Source organism: Cyprinus carpio, chromosome B14, assembly GCF_018340385.1.
Source record: "Cyprinus carpio isolate SPL01 chromosome B14, ASM1834038v1, whole genome shotgun sequence".
Classification (NCBI taxonomy): Eukaryota; Metazoa; Chordata; class Actinopteri; order Cypriniformes; family Cyprinidae; genus Cyprinus; species Cyprinus carpio.
This window is the reverse complement of record NC_056610.1, coordinates 643439-658412: the sequence shown is the minus strand read 5'-3', so window position 1 is coordinate 658412 and position 14974 is coordinate 643439.

Here is a 14974-nt window from a genome sequence, read left to right as displayed (position 1 = left end):
GTTGCCAGATTTGTTGCTTGGTGAAGTTGCGTAGGTAAAGTTGCAGGTCTTTACACTCTTTGGTCTTCACACAGGGATGGCTGAACGCTTCCGCTGATGCTTCCGCGTCAGCGCATAGACATCAGATAAATACACAGTCTAAGACACTAAAGTAAAAACAGCTGTGGCCACCTTCTAATTAGCACAGCCAATAGCCTATAGCAGGGTGATTCCTCAAATCGAAACTACAGTTCACACTTAAGTGCAGGAAGGGAGCAATGCAAATAACACAGGCTCCTTCTTAGAATAACCAATTATTAGAATAACCAGTAAGTGCAACCAAAAATACAAACTCCAACGAAAATACAAAGTAGAAATTATTAACAAAATATTCCTTCCTAGCAGCAAGTAATAATTTAAACAACAGATCTATAACAAGTATTACAAGTAAAACACTCATGCGCTGCCATCCATCTCTTCTGTTGACTTATCGCTGACTAATGCACAATTTAATGCATCCTTACTGAATTACAAGTATTAATTTCTTTCAAAACACAAACAACAAAAATGTCTTTCAAAAACAAACCAGTAGCATAAATAATATATTTTGTATGACGTGCTGACATTCTTAACACAGAGCGTTCTGCACTGGTCATTTTCAAGGTTCTATTTCTGTTAGAATGCTGCTTTAGAATACAGCTGCCTATGTAGACAACAGACAGCATGACAGCTTGCTAGATTTTGGTACAAAGTCTATACAGCAACTCTGAGTTACATAACAGAGGGAAATGAGGCAAAGTTGCATGCAGGCCATTATGGTGCAACATTCTCTGTTCCTCTTCCTCACCATAACTCATACGAATGAACACGCTGCCTGTGAACGCACACAACTCCATGCAAAAGCATATGTGCATACTAACCAGTCCTCACTGCGAAGACTGTAAATTCGATTACACTTCTAAACAAGAACATAGAAATGAGCACCTGGAGGAACAAATTCGCCCTTAATTGATTGTTTATGAAACTAATATTTCATTAAATGTAAAACTAATATTTATCAGCCACTGTGTTGTATGTCACAGATGAGTGTGCATGTGAATTTTTTTCAGAGAATAAACCACCATATTTTATATTCATTTGACATTTTTTGTAGGCTTACCAGCAGGGCCGTGCACAGGGTGGCTAGAGCCACTGATCCTTTGCCCTCATCGGCTGAGGTGCCCATCTCACCAATCACTCCAGCTCAAAGCTGTCTGTTACCGCTACGCGATAGATCCGCTGATTCCGCTAATCCGCTCTGTGTTTCCCGCCCGCTCCGTAGCATGACTCACAATCTGTGTGCCGTTCTCTGGAGAGTGGAGACCACAGTTCCCGAAACTCATTGCATTACCAGGTACAGTAGATGCATTACGATCCACATTACAGTCAGTGTTTGATCCACTGAATTAGTAATTAGTTTGTGGCACACTTTGTAGGGAAAAAAAGGCATTCACAAAAAGACAGAGAGAGAAAGAGCGAAGGGAGGCTGCTAAAGGCAGTTCAACATTGCAAACATGAATACAAAACTCCAGCATGCCAGCATGCAGGTAAATCCTCATATAGAATATTTAGCAGTTTGTCACACTTTAATTCTTGTAATTAAGTATATTTCCCATTATAATCACTTGTCTTTATACTAGTAATCTAACACATCATATTTTATTAAAACCAAATTAATAGTAGGCCTATAAATTGTTAATATATATATATATATATATATATATATATATATATATATATATATATATATATATATATAATTGTTTGCATCTCTGAAACAATATGTTGAACAACAAAGTTGTAGCGTTCCTAAAAAACAGACTTAACAGAGAGTTTGTTGGCCATTAGTGACTACAGGTGGAAAGATATTTTTATTTATTTTTATTTGTTTTCATAACAATAACTGGCAACACTGCCAGAACTTAAACTGATAGTAATCAAAAGAGCCCACAGACATGTTATTGCTGACAGGATACCATATGGTAAGGCAAAAAAAAAAACCCCTTGATATTATCTGTCCGAAACGTTATAGATGCTATCAAAAGAGTAGCAGATAACACTAGTGCAGATGTTTTGTCTATGCTATTTCATATTATAGTTAAAAAGTCATCCCAACAACATTCATAAAGGCACTAGACAAAGTTATCATCTATATAGCAATGGTTATTAATGAAAACTATAACAGTAATAGGCCTATGTATTGCTGAATGAATAATAAACAACTGATAAAATGATATACCCCAACCTAAAGTAATGGTGCAATCTGATATAATTTAACAATGCTCATTCCTCCAAAACAGAGAAAACACCTTTCACAAACATCTACATATCTGTCTCTTTTAAAATGTTTAGTTTATATAATGAGTGGGGTTATTATAGCACAATTCCCACCCAGACCACACTAATCTTCAAACCCTGGCTACGGCCATTGTGCCTTCCATTTCTCCAGTGTGTTTCTCCTTTTCACAGTCTGGCAGAAATGATATGTGGTTCCAAAATACATGGTCACATGAGAGTAAAAGTGTACAGTTGCCAAGCTGCAGGGGGTGGGTCAATTTACCCACTGGCTCATCTTACCCCACTCTCCCCTACTTCCACTGAAGATGAGGCTGAAGCAGGCTCAGAGCGTAAGGGAGAGGCCACTCTTATCAAAACATCTGCAATAAAGTCAATTATTAAAGAGTGTGCTGTCTTCCCTTTTAACTGTATATTTGTAACAACTGAATAATTTGTATTAACAAGCACCCACACCACTTGTGCCCCTTTTTTTGGTTTGGGCCACTGCCCCTCAAAATGTCTGTGCACGGCCCTGCTTACCAGGACAAGGGAATCTGAATTCTGATCATTTTTATGGGCATTCAGTCATTCAGAATGTTTGTGTGCTGCTTTCAATCTTACAAAAGCAAGTTTATACCTGTCGTCATACCTGTCGCCATACGTTCTCTCTGTCATTTAGATTCAGTTTGTAAGTGCTGCTACTGCGTGTTAAGGTCTGTTTTGTGCATCTGGGCCTGTCCATGTCGTGACAGTAGGTCACGGCTGAGTGTGTGTCTCTGTCATTTCAGCCTCATTTGCACTGTCACTAAACACACAACACTGTTTTTATTTGTTCGCTTTAAATGGCCCAGGCAGTGGAAACAGCTCTGCTGGATACCAACCTGTGCTTTTCCCCCAAAACCACAAAAATAGAGACAGTTTAGAAGATAGAGTCCAAGTTGGGTAAATTTGGACTTATTTTGATGTACATTATGTTTTTCTAAAGATCTGCATAGACTTGTAGTGAAAAACAAACAATTATTGAGGGAATTAATTTAAAAAATAGTTCAAGCAAAAATGAAAATTTGCTGAAAATGTACTCACCCTCAGCTGATCTAAGATGTAGATGAGTTTTGAGAAATGATGAGAAGTTTAGCATTACATCAGTTGCTCGCCAATAGATCCTCTGCAGTGAATGGGTGCCATCAGAATGTCCCAATTATCCTCAAAAAAAAAGCACACCAATCCAATCCATCAATGGACATCATATGAAGCAACAAGTTGCATGTTTAAAAGAAATAAATGCTTGTCTTATTTTATTTCAAATCATTTTAAGTCATGGCCAAGTTTGCTGAAGCTGCTTTACTCTGCTAAACATTAAACCAACAGTTTCTCAACTTTGTGAGACATACTGTAAGTAGCTTCTTCCCTTCACAGGATTTTTAAATAATTTATGTGGTTTAGGAACTATTTATTTAGGTACATCTCAGCAGGCTAATCAGAGATTATTTTTGTGGTTTAGCAAACCATAGTTGGTTGTAGGTCATAGGTTTGATTCTGTGTCTTTTTTTTTTTTTTTTTTATAGAGTTGACCCATTAAATTGTGCCGTTCTCATCCAATATCTCTGAACCAAAAACTTGGTGCATGCCAATAAACTTGTATAGAGATGTTGTGCAAGCGCTCATGAATCAGTTCACAGTCTCAGACTTGTTCAAGGCTATTCAGGACTCTAAAACAATATAACTTTAGTTCTGTTATTTGGTAAATTTGTTATTTTAGGGGAATTTTGCTCTCTTTTGCATGTGAACTTGACCAGTTTGACACTATTTTTGAATGTAAGTTGTGTTATGCATTTATTTGTTTATTGTAGTTTATTGTCAGTGACTTTAAACACATTTGGAATATGATATCACTGTGCAATAATAACCATGTGCTGTGGTTTTAGTCTGAGTTCCATATTTTGACAAATATGTCCTTCACATCTTAATTTCTCAGTTTGTACACTCTAGGGGGGGAAAGATTTTCAGCTCAAAGCCAACAAACATACTGGACAGCCTAAACAGTTTGTTCTTGAGATGTTTTTTAATACCTTTTGCATTTTAAACAACTGTTTTATATAACTATTGTACGATTGTATTGTTGCTCCGTGTTTGCAAACACAAGCTTGTGTGTATGTTCAATTGTCTGTGTTTGTGTATGCCTGGATTTAGCATTGAAACACAAATTTAACACAATGGAAGCGTCATTAATCAAAATAAAGTAAATTATTATGTTTGCACGCAGCAAAATTACCAATTAGACTTCTGCATGTTGTGATGTGCACTGGCTGACTGTGTTACTCACCACCAGTGCAAAGCTGTTGTGGATCATTGCCAGAATGTTGCTATACAAGGTGTTCTTGACAAAGTGTTCTGAGTGTTTTTTTTTTTTGTTTTTTTTTATGTTGCAAGTTTGTTCTGGGTAGTTGCTAGGAAGTCTCTATTATCTCTAAATAGTGAAGACAACCATATGGCATACTATTGTTAAATAATAACATACTATTACTTTATGAAAGTAAAAGTGATGTGACATAAAGTACAGCCAAGTACAAAGCAACTTTACAGAAAATTAAGTTTCTACAATATTTAGTAGTAGCTTATCTACTCAGTAGCTACGCAGAATTCATGCTCTGCATTTAACCCATCGAAAGTGCACACACACAGCAGTGAACACACACACACTGTGAACACTGAGTTTACATATCACAATACTCACAATACTGTTTTTGTTTGTTTGTTTCTACAACAGAATACAAAAAAGAAATTACAATATTGTATTTCACAATTCAGATTTTTTTCTCAGAATTGGAAGTTTATTTCCCACAAGTATGAATTTATATTTTGCAATTCTGATTTGTTTTTGTTTTTTCAGAATTGCCAAAAAATGGAGATTAAAAAGCTACAATTTCTAAAATTATTTTAATTTATTTATTGTTGTCCTGTAGCAGAAACAGGCCTCCAAAGAACAGTGAGACAAAAAAGAGAAACATGAACAACTATAAAGTTTTACAATACATCCAGGTAACAAACACACAGTTCTCAGTTTAAAAAAGTATATTTATTTAGCTCCTGTTTTTTTTTTTCTATGTATTTTTCTTTCCTTGTTGCATTTTCTTTGAATCTAACTCTTCCCTGGGATCTTGTTCATCAGCTCCCCTTGAGTGTGCAGGGGTCCTGATGCCATACAGGGTAAAAACGTTGTGTTAAGCTGTGGGATCGTTTCACAGCCACGGTGCTTCTTATTTACACTCTATCCAGCACTGCTGTGAGTACAACCGAGCGCAGAAACAAAGCGGAGCTCGACTGGTGCTGGAGTTCATCCGTCTGCGAGAACAAACAGAAATTAAAGTATCCCACGTCTCCATATCCTCTGCCCTGGTTTGTGTTGGGCAGCTGCCAACACAGCGAGGGAGAATAATACAGTGAAGTATTTCTTTAATGTGTAGAGTGTTAACATTTACTCTCTTTTAACCATCTCTGGCACACAAGGGATCCTAAATGCTGGAAATACAGAGGTTTTGTTCTTTCCTTCAGGGAAAATGTAACTTTCTCGATGAAAGGTTATCATCAAAGTTTAATATGTTGTGGGTTTTAAATATCTTACACAGTTGTGTTTCATTGGTCCAAAATCCTACTGCATTTAACTATTTGATAGGTTCTGATTGGCTTTAAATGTGCCTATCATGTAACACTTTTGTTTTCATTATTGGTGTGCAAGTGATGTAATGCTACATTTCTCCAAATCTGTTCTGATGAAGAAACAAACTCATCTAATGTACATCTTGGATGGCCTGAGGGTAGAGAAATTTTGGTTGCACTTTATTTTACAGTACGTGTACTTACATTTACTTATAGTGTACTTACAGTGTATTTATCTAAGAAAGTTCTGGTAATATAAGGTAACTACATGGGGTAGGGTTAGGTTTAGGGGTAGGTTCAGGGTTAGTACCTAGTTATTACATAGTAATTGTAATTACTATAATAAGTACATAGTATGTACATGAGTAACAGGACTGTAAAATAAAGTGCTACCAAAATTTTTTGTCAATGTTTAATTTTTGGGTGAACTATTCCTTTAAGTACTACAGTACTATACTAAAGTTGAAATCCTGCTCTTAGTCTTTTTCTTTCTTTGGCTTTCACGGACTTTTACCTTTTTTTGACTGCAGTATTTTTACATACATATGAAAATGACTACATTAAATGCATGACTTAATGTGATCTCTTCAGCACGGCAGCATCTAGCAAAACATATAAATTGAATGCTAAATTAACATTATAGCTTATTTGTTGTATACCAGCTGGTTCACATTAAATTGTTATTTCCCAAACCTACAGGTGAATCTCATCTAGAAGTTTAGCTCAGGGTCATAAAAATAATGAATTCCTGAATAAACATGCTTAAAATTCCAAACTGCAAGTTCTTTTCTAAAAACATGCCAGTGACAGGTTTAATATTATTGCTCATATGGACGTGCACAACATTCCAAAAGGCCAGATTGGATGAACAGAGATTTCATGCTGGATTTCCTTGAAAATGTGAATTCCATGAGGGAGACCATGCACGTTTTTGAGACATAAAGTGTGCGAGTGCGTGACAAGCTGTTTGCTGCATATGGGATCTGGAGAAATTCAGCATTACATCACTTGATCATCAGAGGATCCTCTGCAGTGAATGGGTGCCGTCAGAATGAGAGTTTTAATCTAACACTGTTGTAGTGAATTGTAGTTCACTATTAATTTAGTCTCTTTAAATCTCATTCTTACTTCAGCTTATTCAAATTCTTGTGCCTTATTTTGTTACAACATGTCAGAATCAATAGCATCTGCCATCAATAACATTAAATCTGAATGCAAATTATTTTTTGGCGCTTCAGTGGAGAGGAAGATTTACATTTCACTATGTTCCTTACATAAATGTATCACATGACTTCATAATATAGTCAAGTGGGAATTTGTGGTGTTTTTACCTTGTTGGAGCTTGATAGCTGTGATTACTACCGACTGTCCTTGTATAGAAAAGAGCAGCTCAGAATTTCTTAAAGGGGTGGATGAATCTTTTTTTTTTCTAGGCTTGATTGTGTTTATGGGGTGCAGTCTAAAATGTGTTAATGCTTAGTTTTTTAAAAATAAAAACATTATTTTATTTACCTTTATTCTACACCGCTCTGTCCCTTCTCCTTTGAACGCTCCGATGATTTCCTGTTTTTATCAAGCCCCTCCCTCAGAAATACGTGATGGGCTCAGATTGGTTAGCTAGCCCAGTGTGTTGCAATTCGCTAAACCACCTAGTGTGCATCTACACGTCACGCTCATCAGCTCAGTGGCATGTGCACTGGTTGTATTGCAAACAATGGCGTCGTCAATATTGCTTATCAGTTTGAGCCCGATTGAGACCCAGAGAATATTAATGATGAGGATCGCGCAGAACCTGTGAAAGCACATGCCACTTAATGGTGTGTTTTTTGCTTTTTGTTGTGTCATACTTTAACATGCCCTGTTATTTGTAAATGCTACTGCTTATGTTAGCTTTTGATATACGGTTTTATCCCTATTAAAGCTTTAATACAGCATGGCAACCGCATATCCATCTATGCATGATGCAGAGCGTGTGCATAGCAGGGGGATGCGAGGAAAAGGGTTTAGAACCTCTGCTTTAGTACATTTATTTTAAAACTTGAGAATCCATTAGAATGATTAGAAGACAGAATCGTGATTCATATACGAATAGATTTTTTCGTGCACCCCTAGTTTTGATAGCATGGCAACAGCTCTTCCTCTTCTCTAAAGCAGCACAACATGGCTCCACACTCTTTGTTGCATGTTCCCGGGGGTAGGGTTTATCAGGGTTTGTGATGTCACAAACACAGGAAGTAGCTCGTTGAAGTCCCTATGAGCCGTTTTTGTAGGCATTACACTTCCATAAACGATATCTTTGTTTGCATTGAACTTTCAGTGTCTTAACTTTGCAGATATTGTTTATGCTCAAACAGCAACATTACACCCTAACTAATGTTAAAAAAAGTGAAATCACAATCAACCAACCCTTTAAACACTGTGTTCCTCGCAAGAAAAAAGTCATAGAGCATGAGACAGGATGAAGGGAGTAAGGGCTGCAAATTAAGTAAAATCACATTTGGGGAAAAGATCAAATTAGAGGTAGAATGCAAAATATGTTGTTTGTATTCCTGTAGGGCATTAAACACTGTAAAAAACAGAGGTTGTGATGTAAGCAGACATCTTATTTAAAAAACGTATATATTTCAATGCTTTGATTTCCCTGGGGCCATTTCTATGATTGAGAAATTGAAATGAATGGGCTGATGGAGATGTGGGTGTCTATAAACATCCTGTTCCCGGGACATGGCTGCCCTTTGCGCATGCAGCAATTCTCTGACCCTCAAATGCATCTAGTCTGATGTGTGATGGTCTTTATCAAACCGTATAAATGATGCACATGTCCTTGGTGGACAGCCTAACCCGCAGTAGCTATGCGGAATAACAACGCGCTGATGAAATCTGCAGAGAGAGGAGTTTTAGAAGCAAGACCTTTAAAGATATGCATAATTTATGCTCGCTGTGTTTACATTTAGAAAACATCTGAGTGCAATGTGTGTGTTTCTGCCCTTGAGAGCAGCTGTCAGGGGATTGAAGTGAAGTTCATATAATGTCTAGCTTCATTGGAAAGACAAAGAGACTTATTTGAACTGAATTACTCATGCTGCATGAAATGCAACTACATTTTCTACAGTTAAGTACATCCTATTTTGCCTGCATACACAAAGTATACACATGTACGGCAATGTATACTACATAATAATATATATATATATATATATATATATATATATATATATATATATATATATATTTTATATGTATATACTGTATGTATAACTTTATCCTCATACATACAGCATATACACATAATGTGATATATAGCATATCAAAATTGCCTGATTTCTTAATTCGCAAAAATGTTACTATATTATTGGACAGCAATATAAAGTTGGACAGCAAATCTCAACTATATTATTGTTCATCTCTATCTGTTGAATGCAACTATAAGTCATGAAGATATTAAAGGGAACCTATTATGTACACAACCACCCTATAATAATTAAAAATCCACCCACTCTTTCTAACTTTTTTTTTAATCCTCATAAATCATAAGCACTGTCTCTGAACAAGCCGTTCGCAGAATCTGTAAAATGTGATGTCACATTTGACAAGCCCTGCCCACGACTGTTGACGGGCACTTTTATTTTATTGTTTGGGTCATATTAACAGGGAAGTATAGGTACAGTATATTACGCTGCTATCACTTAATACACATATCTAATATAAACATGTGATTTCTTTTCCAGCTGTTTAACAAAACAGTCTGTGTTTTTGTGTGTTTTTAAAAAAAACTTGTCTGCATTTGACAGAGGTGCATGAGTGTATAAGGAGGGTTTCTGCGTTGTTGGGAAGCGTGTTGACTGCTGTAGACTTGGACGCCGTCTTTCCGAGCTGTTCCCGCATGGGGATCTCTGAGCCACACACCATTTGGTATGTATCCCGGGCTGTGTTTATCCGTTGTGGTATTATAATGAAAGGGCTGACTTGTTAATAATCAGTTGAAGAGGCCAAGAGCTGGTAATGTCTGTATGATTACAGAGAGCTGATTGGGACCGCGACTGGGCTTCCCCTTCCTGTTTGGTCTTTTGTCTTCGTGTTTCGAGCACCTTCGTTGTTGCGCGCTGCCGTGACATTCCATCTTGCCTCGGTGCCTGCTTGACCAGTCCACATCCAGTGAACTTGACGTCTGGAGATTGTGGGATCCGAGTATTAATCCGTGTGGCCGCGGCCACCTCCGCACTGTTTCAACTGGGAGACTGTGTTTGTGGGGTCGTATGGTATAATCAGATTATTGTGTGAATGAATTCATAGGTTGATGTAAGTTGTTTGGGTGTGAGCGTGTATGTGTGAGTGTGTTTGTGTGAGAAATAAGTATTAATGTTTGTATGATCTTATGGAGTGAATCTTTTGTGTGTATATTGTTTATGGATAAGGTGTAAGGTGATTGAATCGGTTTTGTTTTTTTTGTATTTTCTTGATCAATTTTGTATTTTTCTTTTCTTTTTGTGTTTATTGATCTGATCTGTGATAATTTGACTGTAATTCTTTTTATTTTGTGTTGATTTGATTTATGACAATTTGTTAATTTTGTTGGATTGGCTAGGAAGGAGTGCTGACCACTCCAGGTCCAAGTTAATGGGTATCCTGGTTCACTGAGTGGTCTGATTTTTCTAAATTTTCCGTCACCTGAGTGTTTGTGGTGCAGTGAGTACATTAGTGTACGTTTGAAGTGTGTAGTGAAGTGGAGTTGGGTAGGTTTGTTATTTCTCCTTGCCATCTGACATGTTACCTTTGATTGTCTGATTGATTTTGTTTATTTTCTTTTAGTTTTGATTTTGAAGCCGTATTAACCCCTTGTGTGCTGAAGTGTGTGTGGAGGTTTTTAGTTTAGTTATAATAAAGTATTTTCTATATTCACGTCTCTGCTCTATCTTTGTGGGAGCGAACCTGTGTGTCCTTACTGGACCATTATTTCCCTGGGTGAAATTCCCAGGGTGGCGTAGTTGGTGTTGTAATTATAATTGAGTCCCGAACAACGAAACCCACACCTTGGGGGTGCCACATTCTGGCGTAGTCGGCAGGGTTCCCACATTGATTTCTTTTGGGCTGAGACGTGAATTTGTTTTTTTCCTATATTGTGTGGGGTGAATGTTGTGATTTGTTTGTTTGTTTGTTTGTTTGTTGTTGTTGTTGTTGTTGAAACAGGGCGGTGGTGTGTACCGGACGTTCTTTTTTTATTTTATTTTTTTTGTTGGTAAGTCTCACTAATTTCTTAAGGATGGATGAGGAATTGTGTGAACTGCGAGATCAAGTGTTGCAGTTGCGGGCTGAAAATGAGAAGTTGAGGCAGGATCGGGCCATCGCAGATGCAGCTGAACCCAGACCTGGTCCATCTAATGCATTGCCTATTGACCCTCTGCCTGCAAATTCTGGTGTTTCGGCTGCAGAGCGGTTTGTGTTTATACCACGAGATCGTAAGTGTCCCAAATTTAATGGTAAAGTGGGAATGGGTATAAACGAATGGGTTGACGAGGCAGAGGCCTGTATGAGGGTTCGTCATATGTCCGCTGCCGATCGTGCATTCTTTTTATTTGATCATTTGGAAGGGGAAGCTCGGGAAGAAATTCGATATCGCTCAGCGATAGAGCGAGAAGACCCAGAGAAAATAATTTTTGCGTTGCGCGAATTGTATGGTTGCTCCCAGTCTTGTGTGGCTTTGCAAGAAGCATTTTTCTCTAGGAGACAGCATGAGGGGGAAACCCTATTGGAGTTTTCTTTGGCACTCATGGGTCTACTAGAAAGGGTTAAACAGCGGTCGCCCAGTGGTCTGCCAAATGCTGACCCTTTATTGCGGGATCAATTCGTTGAACATGTACGTGAGAGTGGCCTCCGTCGAGAATTAAAACAGTTCGTTCGTCGCCAGCCAAATTCCACCTTGCTGGAAGTGCGAAGTGAAGCTATACGATGGGAACAAGAAGGGACCCCAGGGGGTGCTAGAGGCCGTAGCCATTCAGTTCCGTCAGTTCAAGGCTTCCAGTATGGGGTGGAGGGAGGTGCACATACGGGGGTTGGTGATGTACTTCCACGCTCTGAATTGAGCGAATTGAGAGAGATGTTTAAGGCACAGCAGAAGCAGCTTGAACAGCTCACTCAAAGCATCACAAGGTTGCAAGGACCTTCATCTCGTGTACCATCTGCTCGTAGTGGCCCGATTATATGTAGGCGGTGCCATAGACCAGGACACATTGCCAGAGAATGTGTTGGGGAGCGAGTGGCCCCTCATTCTAGGGGCCTACCCCGTCATGCTGATTTACCAACGGATGGTAGGCAACTTCGCTTTGGTCAACAGTCGGAAAACTAGTCCCCGCCGGGTCGCGGAGCCACGATCCGGTTGGGGAGAATTGCGGCTCAGAGATAGATTACAGTTCACGATCTCTACCACAATTGGTGTCTTCGTGTCCCCACTTAGATGTCCATATAGGTGGGGTAGTTGTGCCTTGTTTAATAGACACTGGGTCAATGGTGTCTACGATTACGGAGACCTGTTTTCGTAGACATTTTGAACCATGGGGGCAAGACCGCTTGAAGTCCTGTCAGTGGCTGCTATTGCGTGCTGCAAATGGGCTTTCTATTCCATATATAGGTTACTTGGAGTTGGATGTTGAACTATGTGGGCACATGGTTTCTAATTGTGGCATTTTGGTTGTTAAGGATCCCCCAGGAGGCATTGGTGTCCAAGCCCCTGGCGTATTAGGGATGAATGTCTTGGGGCGGTGTTACCAACAGTTGTTTGGGCAGCACGGTACCGCACTTTTTAATTTCCCTTCTGTGGCTGGAGTACCTCCCTTTGTGAGGCAGGCCCTGCAACAGTGCCATCAAGTAAGCACTCATCCTCCTCCTGGTTGTTCAGGGTGGGTTAGGGTGAGGGGTCCTCGGATGCAGCGAGTAATAGGTGGTACTATTACGTTAATAGCGGCGACCTGCTCGGAACAACTTGCGGATGGAGTAGTACTCCTTGAACCCCTTGAGTCCGGATTACCGGAAAATCTGTTGGTCTCGCCTGCGTTGGTTCGCGTTGTTAAAGGCACAGTCTATGTACCAATAGTTAACGTGGGTACTTTAGATGTTATGCTTTTCCCACGCAGGGTTTTGGGCACTTTAAGTAGCGTACATGTGGTTAGTTTACCTGCAGGCGTTACAGAAGTTCGGTCTAACACAATTACTGCAGGCTCGCCAGTTGCTTGCCCTGTGGAGCGAGCACAAATAGATGCGGTTGAGTTGGGTTCATTACCTGATGAGGAACAGAGCAAGGTTAGGGTCTTGCTACAGCAGTATCAGTCAATTTTTGCCATCAATGAAAGTGACTTGGGGTGTACGAATCTCATCTCTCATGACATTCCGTTAGTAGATGAGACCCCCGTGAGGCAGCGACACCGACGTATTCCCCCCTCCGAGTATGAAACCGTCCGGGCACATATAAACCAGTTGCTGGAGTCCCAGGTCATTAGGGAGAGTTGCAGTCCATATGCATCCCCTATTGTCCTGGTGAAAAAGAAGGATGGTAGTCTACGCTTATGCGTAGACTACCGTCAATTGAATGCTAAAACCAGGAGAGATGCTTTTCCACTGCCCCGCATAGAGGAGTCGCTGGATGCACTGTCGGGAGCCCGCTGGTTCTCCACTTTAGATCTGGCTAGTGGTTACAATCAGGTTCCCGTCAGTGAGGGAGACAAGCCAAAGACCGCTTTTTGCACCCCGTTTGGACTATTTGAGTGGAATCGGATGCCATTTGGGCTCTGCAATGCTCCCTCTACATTCCAGCGACTAATGGAGCGGATCTTTGGAGACCAACAATGTAAGTCTCTTTTGTTGTATTTGGACGACATTGTAGTATTTTCGTCTTCTGTTAGCCAGCACCTGGAGCGGTTAGAAGTAGTGTTCAGGCGTTTTGAGAGGGAGAATTTGAAGGTGAAGCTGGAGAAGTGTGCCTTTTTCCAGCCTGAGGTAAAGTACTTGGGCCATGTTATTTCAAGTGAGGGAGTCGCTACTGATCCTCGCAAAATTGAGGCGGTGATACAGTGGCCTCGGCCCTCTACTGTTAAAGAGTTGCGTTCATTTCTTGGCTTTGTCAGCTACTACCGCCGTTTTGTGGACGGGTTTGCAAAGTTGGCGGCCCCTCTACATCGGCTGGTAGGAGAATTGACTGGAAGCAAGCGTAGGCCAGGGCAGCAAGAGGAGGCATTCTCTAGTGCCTGGAGTAGAGAGTGTCAAGACCACTTTGAGGAGCTAAAGAGTAGGCTTACCACGGCCCCTGTTCTGGCATACGCTGATTTTGCCAAACCGTTTGTCCTCGAAGTGGATGCGAGCCATGGAGGGCTCGGGGCAGTCCTCTCGCAAGAACAGGATGGTAAGGTGCGACCAGTTGCATATGCCAGCCGTAGTCTTAGACCTAATGAGCGGAACCTGTCCAATTACAGCTCCATGAAGTTGGAGTTTTTAGCACTCAAGTGGGCTATGACCGAACGCTTTAGAGAATATCTGTTGGGGAATAGGTGTATGGTGTACACTGATAATAATCCCCTCAGCCACTTGGCCACTGCCAAGTTGGGTGCTACGGAACAGCGTTGGGCTGCTCAATTAGCTGCCTTTGACTTCGAACTCAAGTACAGGTCAGGTAAGAGTAATGTAAATGCAGACGCCTTGTCTAGGTTGCATCCTCCAGTGGCAGTAGGGGGCTTAGGCTCTGGCACCACGATACCATCTGTGTTGAGGAGCGCAATGGGCGTGGATCTTGTAGCTGCAGCCACCCAGTGTACCATGTCTATGTTCCCTGGCCATTCGCCTGTGGAGCTAGCGTCCTTACAGGCTGCTGACCCAGTGATTAGTGAAGTCCTGGGATTTTGGAAATACAGGAGATATCCTGGTCCAGAAGAACGACGGAAGCTGTCGAAACCTGGGTCGGTCCTGTTACGGCAGTGGAAACGTCTGGTAGAGCGAGATGGGGTCTTGTATAGAAGGGTGATGCGTCCCGATGGTAAGG